This window comes from Mesocricetus auratus, unplaced genomic scaffold (genome assembly GCF_017639785.1).
Source record: "Mesocricetus auratus isolate SY011 unplaced genomic scaffold, BCM_Maur_2.0 Super-Scaffold_100006, whole genome shotgun sequence".
NCBI lineage: Eukaryota > Metazoa > Chordata > Mammalia > Rodentia > Cricetidae > Mesocricetus > Mesocricetus auratus.
The window spans coordinates 64,009,605-64,029,427 of NW_024429190.1; the positions used below are offsets into that span (position 1 = coordinate 64,009,605).

The 19,823-nt window shown below is 39.1% G+C and overlaps 1 pseudogene; it reads right to left on the reverse strand.

Annotated features, from left to right (window-relative positions):
* Positions 1 to 920: 920 nt before the first annotated feature.
* On the reverse strand, positions 921 to 19,823 carry LOC121140859 (annotated as a pseudogene).

Here is a 19,823-nt window from a genome sequence, read left to right on the forward strand (position 1 = left end):
TTTTTTGATCATTCTAAATCCATAACACCCACTGGGGTTTTAAAAATACAAATATCACTCAAGAAGCAGAAGATCAGGAAAGCTGCCACAATATTGTTGTAGAATGACACCTCAAAAATACTGTTGTTAAAACAAGACCTGACTGAATATAAGACCAATAAACAATGTTAACAACACTGAAAGGCAGAAACCTCACAGAGGTCTGCCCATAGACTTGCAAGACTGTGAGGAACATTGAGAGAGGGAAAAATAGTTCTTCCTGTAACACGAAAAAGGACCCAGAGACAGATATTGGGGTTCAAACTGAAGATCAGAGGAGCAAAGCAACCAGCTCTTACCTCTCTCCCTCAGGCTGAAAGGGCTGGCCTGTCCTCATCATGATTGGAGAATAATTCTCTCATTAGACCCTTTGTTTCTTCCTTTTATATCTCCCTAGTGCTGGGATTAAAGGCATGTGATCCCAAGTTCTGAGATCACCTTTGTGTGAGCTGTTTCTCTTTAGCTCATTGTGGCCTTTAACTAACAGATCCATCTGCTTGTCTCTAGAGGCCTGTGATTAAAGGTGTGTGCCACCACTGCCTGGCTCTATGGCTAGCTATTATGACTGCTGGGATTAAATGTGTGTATCACCATAGTGGCTAGCTTTGCTTTCCGTACCTTCAGACAAGTTTTAATAAATAATAAAATATTACCATATCCCTAGTGATAACCCCCCAATTGGTTATTCAATGTCCTGAAATCATTCATATATATATATATATAACAGACTGAGCAATTCTATTTATATACTTAAGTGTGTGTGTGTGTGTGTGTGTGTGTGTGTGTGTGTGTATGAGATTATAACAAAGAACAAAAGAGGCCATGATCTTTAGAGGTAGTGTGGTGGGGTGGGGGTAAATGGGAAGGATTGGAAGAAGAAATTGGGAGAAAATTATGTCATACTTTAATTTTAAAAAGTCACCCAATCTGATTTTCCCTGAAGGGTACAAACGCAATTATGAAGTATCTTACAGCACATACAAGAACTGAAGTGGACGTAAAGTAATTCCTTCATATGAAATATCCCCATGGTGTATCTTGTCCAACTTGTCTCTGCTATTTGGGAAGTCACCCAGGTAAATCATAGATGTTTACAATTTTTAATGTATATTTATTCTTAAGTAAATCTATATGATCTACTCCTTTCTCCTATGTGATTTATTATTTATTTGCGGTTTCTGCTACAATTGTGAATTTCAGGTATTTTAACATTACATTCCTTGCAGACTCAGTAAATAAATAGTTGAATTGCATATTTTATGGTATGTATGTACATAGTAAAATGTTTACTGTGTAAAATGTTAAACCCGTTAACATATCTATTATCTTAATTCAAGTAATATTTTTTGAAACGATACAAAAATCTCAAAACAATGAATTAAAGGGCTTTTTATTTAGTTGACAGGCTTAGTGACTGCCTTTATTTCACTAGGTGTTATAGGTCTATTCAAATTGTTAATATGATCTTAATATAACTTTGGTAAGTGATACCTATTGAGAAAATTATCCGTTTCTTTTAGATTTTCCAATTTTGCGGAGTGTGGGTTATTAAATTATGTCCTTATGAGTCTCTGAATTTCCCTAAGTGTCTGCTGTTATGTCCCACTGTCTTGCTTCTGATTTTGTTAATCTGGATATTCTCCCTGTGTCCTTTAATTGGTTGGAATAAGGGTTTGTCTATCTTGTTGATTTTTTTGTTGTTGTTGTTCATCATTTCTTATGAACTGGAATTAAGCCTGGTAAATGATGGCAGAGTAACATGGAACTTACAGTAGTTCTTTTAAGATTTGTTTATTTTTATGTGTGTGAGTGTTCTTGCCTGCATCTATGTATGTACACAGTGTACATACAGTGCCTGAAGGAGTCAGAGGAGGGCATCAGATACTTGGAGTTATTGGTAATTGTGAACCACCTGTGGGTTTTAGAGATAAGATTCAGATATTCTACAAGAACAACAAGTGCTCTTAACATCATGGAGCGATCTCTCCAACACCACAAAAGTATATTTTAAGAGGCACTACAATAGTTTGATGTTAACTTTTTCCAACTGTATTGCACAGTGACCAAAAATATTTTGAACACATAATCAGGTATTGAAACTTATTGAATAATATTGTGATTTGATGAGTCAAGGAAAGAAAAGTTGTCTTGTCACAGGATGAAAGACTGTTCCAACACAGCCTCCCTTGCTGTGATACACTGGAGGAGGTCCATGTGTCTGTTCTCCCCACCTCAGTTACTCCCTTTTCTTTTTTCCAGCGCTAGTAAACTTCTGACAACAAAAGAGATAGCACTTTGTGGTGATGAAGATCACAGTCACCACACAGGCAAGCAGGAATCCAATCACGTCCAGAGAGTGGTACTGGAACCAGGTGAGGTCGTGTGCTGCCACACGAAGGTGCTTGGCTCCTTTGTTGCGCATGACGTACTCAACCCAGAAGACGGCTCTATCCAGGGGCTTCACTGGCTGATCGTGGTGAATTCTTGATAGCCGCATGGCATTCTCTTTGTAGCTAAGGATAAATGTAAAGGAGAAGCAGGAAAACAGCATTAAATGCCAATCAGTTTACTGAAGAGCGTCAGGCTTGTGAAAGGTCAGAGATAGCATAATGAGACCGAATCCTGTCATACAAGAACAATAGGAGAGGTAAAGCTTGGGGTGGGGCATGGTTGAAAGTTAGCCTGCAAATTGGTATTCTCTGAGAAATCCTTTTCAAAAAAGAAATGGAAAACTATTTTGAAAGTAAACCTTTTCAGGATATGGTTGTTATTAAACCATTCCAACCATGGTAAGTGAGATAGTCGAATACAGAGTAATCAATTATGTTGATGCTTTTGATGACTGACTGTGCCATGAAAAGTAAAATACTTATCACTGATTAAAAGCAGATAAACAACGAGGAAGTTACATGTCTTTCAAAGGATGATATAAGTACTAGGGTGTACACCATTGATAGAATACCCAGTGGCCTGAATTCAACCCTAGCACTGCAAAGAAACAAACACACAAACACAAAACCAAAGTATTGCCTGCTAGGCATGCAGAGAATTAAAAAATACATTTGTATGTGCTGTGTGTGTGTGGAGAGGAGATGACAGTTTGTAGGAGTCAGTTCACTTCCTCCACCATATGAATTCCAGGGATGAAACTCAAGCTGTTAGAGGGGTAAAGAACCTTCACCCACTCACCCATCTGGGGATGCCATAAAGTGGAAATCTTACTGAGATTGGTCAGAGTGTACTGTTGTGTGGATATTGTGAAAAACGTAGCAGATTCCTGAATATACTGAAAACAGAAATGCCCCAAGTTGAACTTTACTGCTACTAGAAGTCTTATTAAAGAAACAGTAAGCAAAATATCAAATAGATACTGGCAAGTCCATGGCTATTGCAGCACAAGCCATAATAGCTAAGTGGAATTGACTGAGGTGACCGTAGGGGACAATGGATAAAAAGGGGGTATGAAAACACTGAATATGTTCTTTATTGTTATACTATAAAATTAATAAAATATAGTATAATATTATTCAGCCATAGCAAAGAAGTAAATTTGCAGTAACAAGATGCAATTGGAGGATGTTTTATTAAATCATACAAAATAAATGAATAGTTGTTGTTGAGGAAATTTATCTTGAACACTACAAATTAAAAGATCACTGTACTCACAAAGGGTCAGTAGTGACTGTCTTCACGGCATTGAGCAAATCTGTACTGGACATTGTGAGAAAGTCCAGTCTAACACCCGCTCCCTTGGTCTTCATGTGAACAACATTATCAAACTGGTCTCCAAACAAAGGAATGCCAACCACAGGGACCCCGTGGTAGATCGCCTCATAGAGGCCATTGGTGCCACCATGAGTTATAAAAGCTCTGGTTTTAGGATGACCTAGCAAGGGGAGAAATTAAGGGCAACTGTTAATCATAAGCCTGAGAAAGAAATGAGAAGCAGGGGAAAAGCATACAAAGGCTAAATATTCTCTAGATGACATTGTCATAACCATAGGAGTGCATTGATTTACCCTCATGTCTTAGACAAAGGAGTATCCCAAGTCCCTGAAGGATTATAACAGGGTATATAGGAGAGGTGGAGTGGGGAAGTAGAATGATTTTGTGATATGGACTAAAAGGGAAGAACTCCTCCGAAGTGAGCAAACAGCATGTTCAAGCACAGGCAGTGGTTTGGGAGAATGTGCTCTCCTACAGAAACAGTAAAGTTAATGCTTTGCATGGGTTGGCTCCACACAATAGGGGCTGGGGTCATTTTGATGAAATCAGATTGAGGAGACTTCATCATGTGTAGTACCATCTGGTGATGTGCGGGTCTGTGGTGGAGCACAGTAAATGAAGAGTCGTTGATGAAAGAATATCATTCCTGCTGACATTAAAAATTTCCCTACAGTAGGGGAAAGGGTAGATGTAAGTTACAGAAATAGGAGGAACAAAGAAAGACTGACTTAAGTGTATCTGAAAGATAATTACAGCAGAGATAGAGATGGATTGTCCATCTCCACTGTCACTGTACAGCATATTCTTACCAGTTCTTCATCCATTTTCTCCAGGACAAGATCACAGTTGTCATAAATGCATTAACATTGACATTCACCTTCCTGAGCAGCCATTCCTCATGTCTCAGGTGTTTCTGATGCTTACCGAGAAGGTCGTTCTGGGGGATCCATTTGTACAGCCGAGTGTTGGAGCCCAAGGTGTCTGGCTTCTTGCCTTCAAATCGCCAAAGAACCTGTTAATGTGAAGTTAAACTCTTATCACTATGGTTAAATATCAAGTTACTCCTGCTAGAATTCTGGATAGACTAAGTAACAGTGGAGATAAATGCCCAGTGTCTAAGAGCCAGGCAGTGTGGATGGATGATGGGAACCATGAAGAATTCTACAGCCAGGATGCAAGTGCCCTTCACTCTCCTGCATTCATTCTTATTCTTGTCCAAGTTTCAGCATGCCACATTCACATTTAGTCAACAGCAACTTAGGGAATTTTAGGTTCAGTAATGTCAATCAGGAGTTAAGAAATGTATGAAAGTAATTCCAGTTCAATAATCCATCACAGTCACTACTTCATATACCTGGTTTTGTTTTTCCAATACATATTTATAGCAGTTTTTATCTTCCAAATTGACTACAAGTATTTGTCCATGGTATCTGAATTAGTTCACTTGTAATACCTCTACCCATTTTTTTTTTTTTTGGTTTTTCCAGACAGGCTTTCTCTGTGGCTTTCGAGCCTGTCCTGGAACTAGCTCTTATAGACCAGGCTGGTCTTGAACACACAGAGATCTGCCTGCTTCTGCCTCTGAAGTGCTGGGATCAAAGGTGTGGGCCACCACAACCAGGCCTTATGATCCCCTTTATTAGAGGTATTTTATTAGATTAGATCCTTGAAGCATGACACTAAGTACAGAGTATGTTCTCAAGTTACCCTTGCCCCCTGTTTCAGAATTAACAGGTCAGTCCCCCCTGCTGGAACTGAGGCTGGCAAATCCTGTCTTTTTTTTTTTTTTTTTGAATAGCAGGGTAAACAGTACTGTGCATACTCCTATTTTAAAATGTTGGAGATCTCATTTGGACAAGAATACAAATATAAGACTATCACCCAATTCCAAGTTTCTAAGTTTAGATTTTATATTTTTCTTTTATTTAAATGATATTTTTCCATGAAATATATTCTACTTATGGTTTCTTCTCCCACAACTCCTTATCTCCTCTCCTATAAAAATCCATACCCTAAACTTCTCTATGTTCTCAGGAAAAAAACAATAATCTAAAACACCCCTTTGGGGATCAAATGACCCTTTCACAGATGTTCTCTAAGACTGCCAGAAAAATGAGATATTTACATTACAATTCATAATGGTAGCAAAATTATAGTTACAGAGTAGCAACAAAGGTAACCTATGGTTGGAGTCACCAAAACATGAGTAAATCTCTGAAAGCATTTCCTAATGAGAACCACTGATCAAAAGGATATATAAAATGAAGGAAAAATGAACAATCTAGAATAGTATAAATTGCATTTATAAAAAGGATTTAATTTTATTTTTGTGTAAGTTAGTATGTTTGTATGTGTGTGCCTGCCTGTCTATGTGTGTTTGTGTGTGTGTGTGTGTGTGTGTGTGTGTGTGTGTGTGTGTGTGTAAGTGCATATGTATTGGAAATATCTGTGGGTGTCATCTGAGGCCAGAAGAGTGCTTTGGATGCAGTTACAGGCAATTTAGAGCTGCCATACAGGGGGACTCAGAAGTAAGTTCAGGTCTTCTGTGTGAGCAATATATGCACTTTCAGAATGTTCCTCCTCTCTTCTCCTACCAATGTCAATTTTCTGCTTATTGCTACTGGTTGTTATTGGTTAAAATTTAATAGCGGTCTGATTACACTGTAGTATGTGCAGAATCATGTGTTTCCTTGAGGAAAATGGAGGAAATAACAAGGCATATTCTGTCATCTGCCTATAATGACTTCCTAACACCAAGTGCGCAAATACTTGTTATTAACAAAAACACCATCCAGAATTTGGCATCTGTCCCATTTATTTCTGTGTCACAGGTGACTTCAGAAGTGAGCTAGAGCTATCACAACAGCTTCAGTGTCACACAGGTGGTCTCTGCAGTCACACCTGACCAGGATGTGACCATCTTAGTGAGGATGAAACAGTGAGTTTGTATCTCACCTTCTGTGGAATCTGGGCGAGGCCTGCTGCAATCACATTGGCCCTTTCTTCTGATAGGTTTCCCACCATGGACCCCAGGGAAAACACCACAACACCGTGTTCTCCGGATGACTGGACGAAGTCTTCTATGTCCTGGTAATGAAATATCAGCCCATCAGAAAGAGCTGGAGCAGCAAACCTCCTGCATAAGAACTCCCACCACAGGAAGACACCTAGCAGCATTAGAAATGTTAGAGAAGTGGGTGCTTTAAAACTGTGCACATCCACATATAAAATGTAGAGTTGCAGCCAACTGGATAGTTACAGTTCTCTGTTACACATATGCATGTGCTCAGAGAAATAGCCTGGGAACACAGTAATCTTTTCTTTTCTTTTTCCATTTTCATCTTGAAAAATATAATTTGTAGTAAGTCCAAAGTTCTCTTTTCCCTTTCCAGCCTCTAATTTACTGTAATTTTCCTTTATGCTTCCATGATTTTGACTGGTTTCTAGCCCCATACGTGTCCCTCATTTTCTCCTCCTTCTTCTCTCATTCTTCGCAAGTCTACATATCTCCTCCAATTGATACTCTCTGCCTGCCAGCCCTGCTTATCCTTTCTCCGTGTAGTTACTGGCTGTTCAGCTCTTTATTACATCAGTTAGGTGTAATAAAGGAGAAATGAATGCAACACACAACAAATGCAGTATAAACAATAGAAGCATGCCTCCACATAAAGTACCATTCTGCAGCACACACAAATAGAACACATCTTCACCTAGAGAAAGTAATATTCCTGAACACATCTGTAAACATCGCTGGCCTGCACAGAACTTAGGAATCTTCTCATTGCTTTCAGATTTCTCAGTTACTATACGTCTCAATTAGCTTTGAAAGAGAATGCAGTCTTGGGCATAATAACACATTGTATGTTGCTGTCATTGCACAACTAAAGTGGTGGTTTCCAGAGACAATTCTTTCTAGAGCAGAAAAAAATTCACTTTTCTTGCATCATGAAATGTCATGTTAGTTAAAATCACAAAGCATTCCTCTGCACTTTCAGAGCGATATCATCCTGTGAGCTTACACAATTCATTTACAATCACTGACTAAGGGCAGGTTTTAGTGACCAGAGAGATCCTGAGTTTTCTTCACTAAGCAAGACTGTTTCCCTAGCTGTGCCCCATCTCCCCTCTTTACTTTTACTGCCAGGCCACTGGGCCTTTCCTCACTGTAACATTCCATAGTTTTCTTGCTGGCTCACAGTTTGTCTTCAGAGTAGAACTGCTGGTGTTTCTGGGTGAGCCTGTGCACACTTTGTGTCTCTGTATAGTCAGCACTTTCCTGTGTGGTGTCCCTGTCACTTGTCTGTATGTTCTGCATGAATCACTGAGATTTTCTCTGTACTAAGTAGTGCTCTAACTGTCGCTATCCTTAGATCTTCCACAGGGTTCATAAAGGAAGTTCAGACTCTTGTTTCTACTGGCCTGTTTCTTTATCTAATTTCTTGTGTCCTTCTGGAATTCGACACCAACCTTCTGAGGGAATGAAATGTATCATCCTGCCAAATGTGCAAGGCAAAGAGAAGCAAGCAAACAGGAATATATCTACCTTAGGCAGAGGCTTGGCAGGTCTGCAGTGCAGTCCTCCAACAAAATCAAAATTTGGTAAGAATGGGTGAGGAAATTCCAGATCCCAGTAGGTTCTGATGAGCCATATATCTGCTTTCCCCATCATCTCCACGAGTGTCGTGGGTCTTCCTGAAGAGGAATCAGAACAGTGAAGGTACAACAGGTGACAAACATGTCAGGTGAAAATGAATATATTAGGTAGTCTTCTGAAAGCATTTTTGATGATATAGACTGAGTTGTTTACAAATGTGTGGTTGGGATAGTGTGTGTGTGTGTGTGTGTGTGTGTGTGTGTGTGTGTGTGTGTGTGTGACTTGGGTTAAGGCAACACATTTGTAGCACACCTTGGAAATTCATTACTAGCAAATATCTAGATATACCACTGAAGAATAATCAAATGTCTATTATACATGAATCATGTTTGTCATACTAAAGGAAACACCTTTCTTGGAACTCTCCATCCAGTTGCCTCTGTTTAGCTACTGGAAGCTTAATGTGTGTTCCTGTAAGTGAACTGAGAATCCTGTGTTGTTTTGTTTTGCTTTAAGATTTTCTGATGGATCCCAGGATGGTCCCTATGTCATATGTAATCGAAGTTGACCTTGAACTCCAGATCCTCTTCCAACACATCTCAACTGCAGGGATTATAGGTGTGTGCCATCATGTCCAGTGTAAACATTTGAGGGGATTCTGTTTCAGAATTTCATTTTGAGACAGGGACTCACTATATCCTCCTGGCTGACCTCCAGGATAATGTTGATTATGCCTGAGCTCGTTGTCCTGGTACTGCTCTTAAATTATGACCCAATGTATGTGTAAGAATATCTGCAAATAATAAGTGATAATAAGTCCTAGAATATAGAGACACTTATTTAATACAACATGTCCTTTAAAAAGACACAATTTCAAAATATGACCTGATGCTTCTCTGGACTTCCTCAGTGTCAGTTGTTATGTCCCACTTTTTATTTCTGATTTTGCTAATTTGCATGTTCATACTCTGCAGTTTGCTAAATTTGGATAAAGGTTTGACTATTTTGTTGATTTTTCTCAAAGAACCAACTCTTTGTTACACTGACTCTTTATTTTGTTTTCCTAGTTTCTACTTCATTGATTTCATCCCTCAATTTGATTATTTCCTGGAATCTACATTTCCCGAGTGAGTTTGCTTCCTTTTGTTCTAGAGCTTTCAGTTGTGTTGTTAGAAGAGAAAGTGGAAGGTACCCTTGAAGGAATTGGTACAGGAGTTCGCTTCCTGAACATAACCATTAGCACAGAGACTGAGATTGACAATTAATAAATGGAACTTCCTGAAACCAACAAGCTTCTGTAAGGCAAAGGACACAGTCAACAAGACAAAAAGGCAGCCCACTAACCCCATATGTGACAGAGGGCTAATCTTCAAAATTTACAAAGAACTCAAGAATCAAATCTCCAAATCACCAACGATTCAATTAAAGAGTGACCTACAGAACTGAATAGAGAATTCTCAACAGAGAAGTCTAAAATGGCTGAGAGACACTTACAAAAGTGCTCTACATCCTTAGCCGTCCGGGAAATGCAAATCAAAACAACTCTGAGATACCATCTCACTCCTGTCAGAATGGCTAAAATCAAAAGCACCAATGATAGTTTATGCTGGAGAGGATGTGGAGAAAGGGGAGTGCTGACTTGTACAGCCAATTTGGAAATCAGTATGGACATTCCTCAGGAAAATGGGTCTCAGTCTACCACAAAACACAGCAATTCCACTTTTAGGCATATATCAAAATATGCATATTCATACAACAAGGATGTCTGTTCCACTATGTTCATAGCAGCATTATTTGTAATAGCCAGATCCTGGAAGCCCATCAACTGAAGAGTGTACTGAGAAAATGTGGTACATTTACACAATGAAGTACAACTCAGTGGGAAAAAACCAATGGAATCTTGATATTTGCAGGCAAATGGATGGCACTGGAAGAAACCATCCTGAATGAGGTCACAAAAGCCAAACATGGTATGTACCCACTCGTATATGGATTTTAGACATGGATCAGGAGAGTGCCCGCCTACAATCCCACTGGCAAACCTTCATACAGTGACTAATGGAAGCAGAGGCAGACACCCACAGCTAAGCACCAAACTGAACTCCTGGATCCCAGTGACAGAGAGGGAGGAGTGATGAGCAAAGGAGTCAGGACCATGATTGTGAAACCCACAGAGACAGCTGACCTGACAAGGGGGAGCTCTTTGACCTCAGACTGATGGCTGAGAGACCATGTTAGACTGATCCAGACCCCCTGAATGTGGTGTCAGTGAGGAGATCTCAGCAATCTCTGGGGCCTTGGGTAGTAGATCAGTATTCACCATGGTGTACGAATGAACTTTGGGAACCCATTCCACATAGAGGGATGCTCTCTCAGACTCGACACATGGGGGAGGGCTTAGGTCCTGCCCTGAATGAAATGACAGACTTGGATATACCTATGAATGGTGCCACCCTCCCTGGGGAATGGTGTGGGAACTGGGTGGTGGGCTGAGGGATTGGTAGAGGGGCAAGGGAGGAGAGGAGGGAGAGGTAGCTGGGATTGACATGTGAAGCAAGTTTGTTTCTAAGTTAAACCAAAAATTTATAAAAACAAGACACCATTTGAAACTCTAAAGCTAATAATTTCCATGTTGACACTTGAGCATTGTAGTATTTTAAAAGCTATTTACTTAATTATATTTGTGTGTGTGTGTGTGTGTGTGTGTGTGTGTGTGTGAATGTGTGTAGAGATCACAGGCCAGAGGATATTTGTAGGAAGGCATTTATGTCTTTTCATTACTTAAGGTCTTCTAGTTTTTGATAGCATGTGCCTTTCACTGCTGAGCCATTGCCATTTGCTGGCACTATTAAAAGTTTAAAAGAGAAGAATTTTAAACACCCTGTGTGTTGGGGAAGCCCTGTTATTTGTCAATAAAGTACTGCTGGCCAATAGGAATCTAGATAGGTGGGACTAGGAGTCCAGGAGGATTCTGGGAAGGAGAAACACAAGAGTCGAGATTAACGCCATTGGAGTAGGAAGCCCGGAAACCTCTCTGGTAAGAGACATACTTAGATTAACAATTATGGAGTAATTACTTAAGTCAGAGCTAGCCAGTTAGAAACAAGCAAGGCCAACAGCTTCATAATTAATACAGCGTCTTGTGTGTTATTTGGGGACTACAACTCGGCAGAGCCCAGGCGACTGGCGGGTGATAAACCAAAGCGGCTAGCAAAGAAAAAGCTTCTCATAACACCTGTGACTGAACATGGATTCTCTAAAATCCTGCATTCGTAAACCTCTGTCTTAAGACAGAGATGGTGTATGTCACAATTGTGGAGAAATTCATTATGTAAATTAATTATGTAAAGTCAAAAAATATTCAATTTTAAGCAAAATAACAAATTACCTTAAGTGTGATGAGTTCTCCATGCTGTCTAGATAACTGTGGTAGAAATATGTGTCAGTCCTCAATCTGTATCTCTCTCATTCTAGAATACACTGAATGAATTTAAAACAACCAAATGGGACAATGGATTAAAACACTTGCTATGCAAGGTGGCAAACACACTTCCATCCTCAGAATATGTATAAAAATGTAAAGAGAATAGACTCCACAGATTGTTCTTTGAATTTCACATGTGTCTCAATCAGTACACAAATAAAAAATAATGATAATAATGGTGGTCGTGAGGTAAAATTGTTCTAAAAGGTGAGATAAAATACTTAGTAAATGGCTATGTAATTGCTTAGAGAAGCCCATAAAACATTGCTTTGTGAGTATATGCCATACTGAAGTGTCCTGTGCAAGTCATAGCCAAGGCTTTTCAATTTGGCATTGGGACATAGGTTTTTCCACAATGCTTTGATTTTGACAGATAATTTCGCAGACTTTTCACCATTTTGCTTAGGAGAGATAAGTCCTGCTGCTGTCAATCCTGTTCTTTCAAGTTCTCCTCCAATGACACAGCACGTTTAGAATGCAACAATCCCAACTGAACAGGCACTTACCTAATACTTCACTGTAAAGCTGATTCCACTTCTTCTCATTAAATGTTTGGAACCAAAAGTCAAAACAAAGCACATAGATTACATTTTGTACCCTCTCCATGAATGTCATCCGGTCACTCAGTTCTGACAGAGCAGGTGGCACGTAGGAAGGAGGTAGGGGAGTCCTCCACTGTACTTTTCATACGTGGAGCCAGGAAAGAAGCGGAGACTGAACACAAGTGGTATCTGGAGAATCTCGGCCAGCAGGTCACCACAGGGTACGAAGGGATCTGCCAGGATGACATCAAAGCTTGAATTGTGTAGTTTTGCCATGAGTTCCTTGTTCAAAACAACATCTTTGCAGAGACTTTCAGCATATTCTGAGTCTAACAAAAAGAGTTCTTGCAACATTAAAAAGTATCTCCAAAACGATAGCTTTGGCAATTCATAAATATGTTTATTGATGGATTCTCTGAAAATTTCCTCTATACCATCCATGTCATATGATGAAGGATAAGTCTCAAATTCAATAGCAGATGTGTCCTTAACCTCATAGGAAAAGGAAACTGAGGGTATCAGAACAGTCACCTCATGACCCTTCTTCACCAGCTCATCCAGGATTGTCTTTAAGTTGAGCCAGTGGCTGAATTCCACTGGCCACACCAGCACCTTCCCCCCACTCCCAGATCCAAAGAAGCCACTCAGCTGTAGCAGGAGCAGGGCTGCTGTCATTTTCACGAACATCTTGGTTAAATTCAGAGCTGCCTTTCAAATGGTGATTACTCTGCTCCTGCAGATATAGAAAGTAATAATTAGTTAAAGGTTAAAGTGTAACTAGTACTCATAAAAGCAAACACACACACACACACACACACACACACACACACACAGGAGATATTCACAGCCTCTGGGTGCCAAGTTCAAAATCCAGAAGGCAGATATGAACCTGTGAAATTATTCCTGATTCTCAGTGGCCTTGCATGTATAATGTATAATGTACTGGGAGAACAGTGGAAAGTTAGAACTCTTTCTCTCTCCCTTGCCTTCTTCTAATGTAGCTTTCTTGATAAAGAACTTGAAAGAGAGAGATAACTGTTGAGTATCATTTTTTAAAACATCACAGTTCAGTGTGTTTTCATATGAATGTTGGCAATATCAATCACTTACCATAGTATTTAATGATTTTAGATATATGAGTCAGTGGTTCACAGAATAACCTCAGAATTCTAAACACTCCAATTAAGTTTAGAGTCTATTTTATTCTAGATAGAAGCCTTGTTCTTTTAGCTTTTCCATTGTGTCCTGCCCTGCCCAACCAGGACTCTGCTTTCTTGTAACTAGTCAGTCTGCAGGAGTGAATACATTCTAATGAGACACTTCTGCTTCCCTCCTTCACTATCAGACTATTGAAAGAATGGACCCCAAGAAATTACAAGTTTCCCGGTGACCTTTTGTTTGAAGAAGAAATGTCTGATGCCTTGGGGGCACCTAGGAGGAGTCTGTCCTCAAGAGGGTCATTTACGGTCTATGGTAGGCGAAGCTTACTGAAGAGCCTTGGAGCTAAGATAATGGTGGGCAAGGGACCACACAATGGTGGACTTCTTAGCTATCTATGCACATGTCTTGTCAGAGGCCCAAAGATGGAGTCGAGTAAGGGTGACTGGCTCACATTGTCTGTCTTCCTGAAGTGATCACAACGAGTCTATTTTTTCTGCACAATTAATGTGGCTTCTTTGGTTGGCTTTTTTGTGTGGTTTCTACGTGTGTATAACCTGGCATATTGGGACACAGGCTGTGATCCCTTAGTCATGTAGCACCCTTGTTTCCTTACTCTGAGCTTTTCTTTGTGTAGCTGGTAGAAAATAGGTGGTACTTTGTGACTGACTTTGATGTTTACAATGTTTGAAAGTACTGTCATGTTGTAGGACACAGACAGTTTTGTTTTAAGTAATGTTAAATCTATTTTGTAACAGAAAGTTCACACTTTCTCATTTCTAATTTGACTGACATTAGCTTCGTTCCCAATTTTTGACTACTATTCTTTTCTATTAATATTCATGTACCATATGTTTGTCCTGTTTTACATTTTGGTCTCAACCCTTTCCTATGTCCATGAATCTTTTGCAGACATCACCAGGAACATAATTCCTTAGTTTCGTTATTCCCTCATTGAGACAAAATATGATTAGAAAAAGACCAGGGTACCTCCCTGCTTAAGCTTCTGTGGTGTCCTACACACAGCACCAAGCAAACTATGAGATCCTATGTGGGCTTCACAAGGTAAGGGGAAATTGGGTGGAAATGGCATCATGTTCTTGGGCAGAACCGAGTTTACCCTGACCTGTGTTCCGAAATGGGAATCCTATGGAGCAAGATGACACAGTTGTTCCTGGTAGGGCAGCGAAGACATCCGGTGGAACTCCTGGCCAGTCCTTGGCATGAGCAGGGAAGTGGGGTGCAGCAGGGATCCCAGGAGCTCAGGGGAGGAAGAGTGGGCAGATATTTCTCACAGGACCTTGGGGAGTTTAACTGGCAGTGGGCGGTGACCTGGAGAAATAGGAATACACCCTTCCTGATGCTGTGTCATCATCCCAGTTCCCTGTAAGGGGTTCATGTGTATCTGTTCTTACTTCTCTCTGATGTGTTACTACATGAGCCTAATGATCAGGATCTTTAAAGTCTGGACAAGTGGCAGACTGTTTCCAAGGAGCTGCTGATGCTGCCATCCACAACACAATACAGCAGTATCTGAGGTTTCCCTGTGCACTCACTCTAATGTTTCTCTTTAGATCATAATCAGAGGAGGAAGCTCTACCTCACTGTGGATTTTAATTGTTTTAACCTGAACTTGGATGACCTCAAGTGTAATGAGGCTGACTATACTCCAGTATGTGTGTTGTTCACCTGTAAACTCATTCATGGAAAACGTTCATTCAGATCGTCTGTCCATATTTTATGGCTGAATACTTTTGGTCTCAGTTCAAGTTTGTTTTGCTTTTTAATCCTGAGTCATCTCACGTGATTTCCCTTCCACATTATGAAGTTATGACCTTTCTTTATAGAATGCTTAAGTGTGTGTGTGTGTGTGTGTGTTGTGCTTTCTCCAGGTTTATGATTTGTCTTTTCAGTACTTTCAATTTTTTTTAATGCAGAGAAATGTTTATTTTTATGACTCCAACTAATGAAGTTTAGCTTAGCCTCTTCTGCTTTTGAAGATAAACAAAAAAAAAACAGATTTCTAATTCTTTAACAAATATATTTTCGCATTTTATCAACATCTTATATTTATAGTTCTTACCTTTTCCTCTTAGAGCATTTTAAAAGATTATTTGTAAATGGTAAGAGGAAGAGGTCCATTTTTAATTTTTCTTGCCAATAGTGTTCTTAGCAGCCCTTGATAAAACGAAAAAACAAATAAACAAAACAAACATTTTGAAAACACAACATGAATGTTATGTTACCCAATATATAACAAGATAAAAATTTATATAAGTATATGTTGGATCCTGTTTTGAAAAGAAATCTTTGCCAAAATCTATATGTAGAATTTTTAAAATTCACGAAGCATTTAATATTCCCAAAGATATAATTTTAGTTGGTTTTAAGTTATTTAGAATATTCTAACTGATAAAATAGTATGGACTTACTATTATATATGATTACAATATTTAAATTTGAACCTGAATATTTATATTAAGTGTGCATGCCAAAAATAATTTTAACACATAAGCCAAATAAATTTTAAAAAGAGATTACATTGGAAGAGTGGGGCTGTATCCAGTACCTCTAACTCATTCCTAACAGGAATCATCTTTATGATTTCTCAGAGAGCATATTTATGTAGACTTCAAAAATTCTGGGTGACATTTATCTCTAATGCCACTCATGGTAGAGTACCCAGAGTAACTAATATTTCTTCCATTGTTTATGTTTCTTCAATATTTTGTAATAAGATTTTAAAATTTTTGAATGATATCTAACATTCTACCTGATATAATTCTAAATGTTGAAATAATATTTACGTAGGTTTTAATGAAGTCCCAAATTAAAACATTATATCTTTTCAAAAAACCAAACCAAACAAACAAAACAAAGTATACAATTTTCCATAGATAGTTTTGTGAACTTTATCAAATAGCAACCAAATTAAAAAAATTCTCTATAATTTTAGCAGTTTCACACAAAACATAAAGCATAAAAATAATAAAATGACCATTAAACATTAAGGAGGATGTAATACTAATAAATGATTTAATATGATCATGTGTACATGAAACTGTAGACATTATCTATGCTGAAAAGCATAAATAATGATGCAACAATTGTCTTTTAAATACAGATAAAAGTCAAACTCAGATCAACAAAAATTATAGAATAATTATTTGCTAGCACTGTATCAATGAAAATGGATAGGAATTCCAAACATGGTCAGTTTTTCCTTAGTTACTAGGGATGACTGTGTAAAAAGACTCATACACTAATAAAAATCTGTTAATAAATATTATAAAGACTAATGTTACAAAGTCTTTATTTCTTTAGATTTGAAAAACATTCTGAAATAAACTGATGTGTTTTATGAAACGATACATTTTTGCAAATTATGCTAAGGTAAGTATGGGAAGTCAGAAGTGTTTATTATTTGCAAATGAGTACTTTCCAAATGAGAACGTTTTCTCATTTTGATAAAACGCAAATTGTGTTTATAGAAGTGCAACTACATTACTTGCAATTCAGAGAAACAAAGCCTGTGGATTTTGGAGCTGGGGTCACTCAAAGACTGAGTGTTTGCTAAGAAAGCACAGGGTCTTGAAATCTTCAACACCCATAGGAAGTCTGGAAGTGGACCCATGTGCCTAAACCCCCGGTGTTGGATAGTATTACAATAGCATTGAAAGCCCATTAAGGGAAAGTTATTATCTTCTGGTTAAAAGAGTGGCCTGTACCTCTGGGTGTGGACAAGCCATTGTCTCCTCCCTTAAGACTTGATCCAGTTGGGTTGCTCAATCACCAGGCTTAGGATCCACGCCTCAGGAAGGTCAATTCACCTTAAACCAAGTTCAAGTGCTGGAAAGAGTATTTATCCCTTTAATGTGACGTTTCCTTCCCAGAATCCCTGCTGTTTGTGCAGTCCAGCAGCAGCCCTGTGCTATGCCTGCTGGCTCTCCCAGGTCCTTACTCAGAAAAGTGTAGCTTTTTTGTTTTCTGCCCTTTTTCTTCTTTTCCTTCTTTCAGTTACTTGCCAAAACCTGGGCATGCTTTCCTTGATCTTCCAGAGTCCTTATTTTTATTCCTAAATTACCTCCTCACCATTCTACCTTAAGGGTCCTTACAAACTGTAGAAGTTTTCTTTTCTTATATCTGTGTCTCTCTCCTAAAGCTACCACATGACCACCTCCCCTTTGTCACACACACAGAGTCAAAAGAAATCTGTGTGTTTTATTTTCTCAAGAAAGCAGTTAAATAGGCAAAATATCACATAAAGGGTCCACAGGTCAAACCAAAGCAATAGTTAATCACAATTGTTCTATGTGAGGTGCACTCTCACCCTGAACTCTTGGGGAAGGGTCTAGGCCCTGCCCTATATGAAATGACAGACTATGGACACCCCCATGGAGGGCCTCACCCTCCCTGGGGGAATGAGGGGATAACAGGGTGGGGGGGGGAAGGGGGGAGGGCACGGGAGGAGGGGAGGGAAAGGGAGAGGGACCTGGAACTGACTTGTGAAGCAACCTTGTTTCTTATCTAAATTTAAAATGGAAAATAAAAAATATTAATAAAAAAGACAACACATCAATGCAAAAAAAAAATCACAATTGTTCTTTTCTGCCTTCCATATAGATGTCCTGGCTCATTAATACCCACACAAGCCCACACATAATAATACAGTAAAAATTTAAAAAATTAATTCAGTAAACATCTATTTTCTTGTTTTGTAGCATGGGAATTCCCTTAAGGTGAAATCGTGAGGAGGTGACTGGGTGCTTGATACTGAACTTGGGTCCTCTGACAAGAACGGCATGTGCTCTTATTCCTGAGTCATCTCTCCACCTTTATTATTTTCTGGTCATATCCACTACTGCTGTTCATACCATGTATTCTACCACCATCAGGTTTCATTTCTATTCAAATTAGTAAGAATCCAGGAATCCTAGGCATCAGGAACACAACAGCAAGTAGAAGTGATGTCAGAGCACGTGACAGATTGTGACACTCCTTTGCAGTTTCAGCCACAGCTTACACCCACACCACACCGCTCCTCTTGGGAAGAACACTATGCCTTGCTCATCTTTACATCTCCCCTTCATAGAAGGAGTTTTGAATGAACTCGTGAATCTAGTTCTATAATCCTTCTGTATTTCATGTGTTTCTCCTGGGCAGGATAAAATTCTAAATATAAAAACAGGACTGCACTATTCTGATAGCTAACTCAGACATAACTTGAGAGTGTTAATCTAGAAATGGGAAGAGTACCCATAGGCACAGTGTGATTTCTGTATGTAAGGACACTACTTTTTGTTTGTTTATATTTAAAGAAAAACTAAGACATTATTTTCAAGACTGGTAAACCTGGTGGCTGCATATTGTCAAAAACAGTTTAATGCCAGCCACGTTACATGAAAACCCTGGCCTTTGACAGACATACTCTAGGATTTAAATGAATTTGCTAGGTAAGCAAATACAACAGGCCTGCTCATTTAGCTGTTTGAATTTGTATTTTTGTGTTTAACTTCTCCTCGGGGACCATCAGGTAAATTCTGACAAAAACAAAACTAAAAACCCTATAATATTCAGCAAAGACCTGCATGATTTTTATTTGAAGTGCTTGACTCTTAGGATTTGGCCACACGGGCTGTCCTTGTATAGACAGAATAAGGGACTTTCACAGACAATGCTCAAGGACAGAGAGGGGGTGCGCTTTGCTGTTTCAAAGCCTTTCTACAGTGCCCTGAACTATCCCAGACTGCCGCTGTCAGAAACGCTGCACTCCCTGCCCCGGCAGGAAGGCTATTAGCACCTCATATACACTTTTACCTAAGTTTATTGATAAATTATTTAGCCCTAAGATCTGTGTAACTAACAGTTAAAGGTTATTAAACGATTTAACATCACCGGGAAAAGTAAGCATTCTCACATGAAATCGGTGAGAAGTGAGTGTCATAACGGCTGGGAGGTGTCAGACTGCCCATTTTGTAAAAATAATTATCGGCCTTTTCCTATGTTCTAACAGCGTAGCACAGAAGACGTATCTTTAGACTTAAAAGGATTTTATTGCCAATTTACATTTGTCGAATGTGCTGAAACAAGTCAACGCTTCATGGTTCCTCCGGGTATACACAGGTTGCTATGGTTACTCACCGTGTTGCTGAGGCTTCTCGGGCATCTGGAAAAGAAGTGTGCTTCCTGAGTCTCGCTTTTTTTCGACAGACTTTTAACTTACATATTTAGCCACACTGTTAAAACATAGAACAGTGTATGAATTCCCCTTTTCCTCCTT